The sequence below is a fragment of the Meleagris gallopavo genome, chromosome 5 (assembly GCF_000146605.3).
Source record: "Meleagris gallopavo isolate NT-WF06-2002-E0010 breed Aviagen turkey brand Nicholas breeding stock chromosome 5, Turkey_5.1, whole genome shotgun sequence".
NCBI lineage: Eukaryota > Metazoa > Chordata > Aves > Galliformes > Phasianidae > Meleagris > Meleagris gallopavo.
The window spans coordinates 43,555,979-43,560,717 of NC_015015.2; the positions used below are offsets into that span (position 1 = coordinate 43,555,979).

At 41.7% G+C, this 4,739-nt stretch overlaps 1 protein-coding gene across 1 annotated transcript in view; it reads right to left on the minus strand.

Moving 5' to 3' along the window:
• TRIP11 (thyroid hormone receptor interactor 11) overlaps positions 1-4,739 on the minus strand; it is a 308,569-nt gene that overhangs the window by 135,072 nt on the left and 168,758 nt on the right.

Here is a 4,739-nt window from a genome sequence, read left to right on the forward strand (position 1 = left end):
CGTGTCAGGGCTCCGCGGAACACCCGGACCCGGCTTCCTGAAAAGCTTTTATTGTTGTTATCATTTTTTTTTTCCTTTTTCCTCTCTCCAATACAGCTGAAAACCGAGAGTTAAACAGCTGCTGGCTGAGCGGCTGTTGGACCTCCAGCGGCAGGGATAGGCTGTAACCATTGTAATAACAAACAGAAGCTGTTGAGTCTCTGGTTCTGATGCTGCTGTTGCCAGCACCCCGGCGTCTGACAGACTGCCCTGCAAAGGGCACAGCAGTATGCACGAACAGTGCATTTTGGGCCCTGCTGACATATCTCTGCATTAGAGCCCATTTAAGATCGCGTATTGGGTATGCTACCTACAATGCCCTCTCTTGAGGGCAGGGAGTCCTTGCAGAGGGAGAACTAGGTAGTCAGCAGTCATAAGAAGTTTAACAAGAGCCAGTGCCAGACTCTGCACCTGGGATGGACCCCAGGGATATGAGACTGGAACTGGTCATTCTGGTAGATGGAAGCTGACATGAGCCAATAGTGTGCCTTTGCAGCCATAGGGCCAACTGTACCCGGGGGTGCACCAGGCCCACCACTGCCAGCGGGTGAGGGGAGGGGTGTCCCATGCTGCTCTGCTCTGTACAGCCTCATCTCCCGCACTGGGTGCAGTTCTGGGTACTATGATGTAAGAAAAACATAAAAGTATTAGTGTCCAAATGAGGGCTATGAAGATGAGGAAGATATATGCGGAGCAGCTGCAGCCCCTTGGTGTGTTCAGCCCAACCCCTCCTGAGGGGTGGCCTCATGGTGGCTGCAGCTCCTCACAGGGAGTGGAGGAGCAGTGCTGAGCTCTGCTCTGTGTGACAGCAACTGGGCCTGAGGCATGGAGCTGTGTCTGGGGTGGGTCAGGCTGGGTGTTCAGAAGAGGTTCTGTACCGAACGCCTGTGGGCATGGAATAGGCTCCCCAGGGCATTGCGCACAGCCCCAAGCTCCAGAGTTCAAGGAGCGTTTGGACAGTGCTCTCAGACACTGAGTTTGAATGTTGGGTGGTCCTTTGTGGAGCCAGGGATTGGACTCAGTGATCCTTGTAGGTCCCTTTCAACTCAGGATATTCTATGATAAACTTCAAGAATATTGTTCAGACATCCATAATGTGGCTGAAGGCAAGTTGTTTTCAGTTCTCTGTGTAGTGCTGCTGGCTAACAGTGAATGGTTTGGAAAGACTAGTGCGAGAAGGTGAAGTACTCCACTCACTGCTGCTGCCACCACAGGGCCCCAGGTGGGCACCCTGAGAGGTGCTGCGCCAAGGCCCCTCTAAAGCACATCTGCAGGTGCTTTTCTGTGACTTCAAAAAACACTGATGTCAGTGAGAGAAATCTCCATGGGACTGTAGCATTTGCTCACAATTTACAAACTATTGTCTTGTGGGCATCAGATCAGGCATAGACTGCAGATTGCTGCAGTTATGATTCTTATGTGTTTTTGTTTGTTTTGTGAATTTAGAACAGGAAGTTTGATCAGATTTCAGTTTGCGTAGGTTGCTTTGTGAAAATGTTCAGTTTTGCTTCTTTTAATTGTCCTTGTATTATTTTCATATCAGTCTAAATAATGCTTTGTCCAACCATAGTGCCCACTTGCCAGGTTTTATCCAAATTCTCGTTGTATCTGGCAAGCAGTTTCTTTTTTTTTTTTTTTTCCCCAAATGTTTCCACCTAAGTGACTCCAGAGGACAGACTGGGGATTCAGTGTATCTTCCCATCCATAAAGGCAAATGCAAAAGAAAAAGACTTTTTTTTTTTTTGTGTGTGTGTGTGTGTGTGTGTGTGTGTAGGGTCATGATTTAAAAAGTCAAAAGCATGCCAGGTCATGTCTCAATTCCTTCTCCATTTCCAGAGATCTGAAGGATTGTGAAATATCTTTGGGGATGTTGAAAGGTCATTAACTGAGTTAAAAGGTCAGGCTCCATCAGTTCAAGGACCTTGTCCTCACAGACTTTGGCTCATCAGGAACTGAGTAACGTACAAAGAAATGGAAGATTGAATACAGTTTTAAACTTACCATACCTATAGAAAAGTAAATTCACATGGATCAATATACTAAGGAATAAGCCTAAGAGGAGTTTTATAGTGAGGGCTACTTGCATGTCAGTAGGACTAAGAACATTTTTCAGCACTTGCTAGTAATTTTGGCAAGGAAAATTACATTGTTATTATGAGGAACTTCATATAACTTGGAGCTAAGCAGTAAAAGATTATTAGAACTCTTAAAAATCAAAGTTCACGATTTTCTGACAAAAAGAAAAAAATGTCCTATTTGAGAAATTTACAACTTCAGAATTTATTTTGGTAAAGATAAGGTAATGACCAGCCTGAAGGAGTTCACCTGAGCATGTAGATAACAGACAAGTGGACAATGGAGGTGTCTTGCTCCTAAGGCATGTATTTTGGCTTGTTTCCCTCAAAGCTGCAAAAAATGAATGACTGAGTGAGAAGAAAAACTAGATAGAAAAAAATGTGTCAAAGCAGCAGGAGTAAAAATGAAGTTGAGTGATTTAAGACAGGATGTTGTCATGAAAAAAGACATTCAGCAAAATGCATTTCTAGTTTTGTGGGGAAGCAAACATGGCAGTTGGAAGTAAAGATGTACAAGTAGAAAAGACAGCAATCATTATAAGAAAAGTTATAAAGCATAGAAAAATGGGTGAGAACAAGTATGCTTGGTAATTGTAGGAATAACTCTAGTTTTCTAAATTTTAACAGTATTGTAGGCCAGTATATCTAAATAGATACAGATAACAGTTTTCTCCGATCATTGAAAAAATATATGATGGACTTACAGCATATCAAAATGACTGAGTACCTTCCTCGTCATTATTAGTATGGGCACTGAACAACATAACTTAAAGAGAAACATTCTTTTGAGTCCTAAAGAACTTCAACTTGAGACTATTAAAGGAACTTGCATATGGTCTCCCATGAAGTATGAAATCATATATATTTCTAATAAAGCTCTAATTACTGCAGGAATTCCGTAAGTCATGAAAACTGACTATAAGTATTCAATTTGGACAACTGAAGACACAGATAATAACAAAGTAATTTATCTGTCATGAATAAAACCAACAACAAATGCCGAGACAGGACATAATGAGTTATGAGATGGGAGTACAGCAGTAGCAGCTGATGTGACAATAGAAAAAGAATTTGTCAAGTGTATTTTATTTCTTGTTAAATTACAAAGTTGCTCATGAAGATGAAGGTGCAGGTATAATATATTTGGATTGTTCTCAGATACTTTTCCAGAAGCTTGGCCGTGTGATCTGTCAAGAAGACTCACACTACATGAGACTGATGAATGGAGATAGGCACAACTCCAACTGAATCATCAGTCAGAGGAGATGATTGTAGATGACTACACAGAAACCAAAAGTAGGACTGCTGCTATTTAGGATTTGTTATAACAATCAGAAATTCAATGCAAAATCTCTTTGAATGAAAACTGTAGCACAGAGAGCCTGGAAGAGTTACAAATACTGTTGAGGACCCAGTGGTCAGAAACAGACAGGTTGGCCTACTAAATGCAGTCACCGCCATATTTTTAAGGAAAACAGAGACGCTTTGCCTTAAAACTCAGAGCAGTAGACAGACTCAAGAGCTGATGGATAAGCTGTGGTCAGCTACGGATGTCTTGGATGTGCTGTGATGTGCACCTTCACAATTCTGTGATTCTGTGATTCTAAATAGGACCATTCAGATAGTCAAATATGAGCTCACGTCTACAGGGAGACATGCAAAGGCAGCTCAAAAAGAAGCTAGGCTGCACAGTGAAGAAGCAACCAAAAACAAACTTCTTACATCATGCTCTGTGCATAAGATCTAGTACTGTTCAGGTATATTGTAAGCTTGCAAGCTGTGGAAGAACATAACATCAGTAAAAATAGCTTTAATGCCAACTCTTTAATTCTTTTCTCTTCACTGTTAAAAGATCTCAAGAAATTGGAAAGGGACCATATAAGTAACTTTGTTACTTTGCAGATCCAGGGCTAGCTCACTGCAATATCTGAGATACCTGCACTATGCACTGTTTTGCACCATGCCCTATGAATCATGTCTCAGATGCTACTGCTCAGTTTTCACATCCCTCCACCAAACCCCTAGAAGCAGTAGCCCTGTTTTTGTGCCCAAACCACAGATCTGAGCCTGGGCATGTCAGCAGTTAAAATTCTGTAACTTTCTCCTGCATCATGCGCTTATGAATCCCCTCAACAGAAATGTCATCTCTTTTCTTTCAACCCCTACTAACATCTTAATTTTCACATTGCTGGAAAGGCCCTGATCTTGCAAGCAGTTTCCTTCTGAGAATTCTGTGCAACTGCACAGTCATGCAAAGGCTGTATTTGTTTTGAATTCTTTCATGCCTCTCTGGAAGAACGCTACACTTATCTAAATATGTAGGCCTGATCATCAAAGACTGAAGAATTTCAAACACTGCTGAAGCTGTTGGATGCAGAGAATGTGTTTGGGTCATTTGTTTATCTGATAGTGAAAATTCCCCTTTTTCTGAAGGGGGAATGGAGACATCTGAATTATGTTAGCTGTCTCTATGCAGTGCATTGTTCAGTTTTTATGTTTATTATTGTGCCTTTTGGCTATATTTCTAACCCTCATTAGTAAGGTCTTATGGCATTTTTTTTTTTCCTTTTTCTGTGGCAGACTTCTTATTGCTAACTTTTGCTCCCACGTGACCTCTCTCTTTTT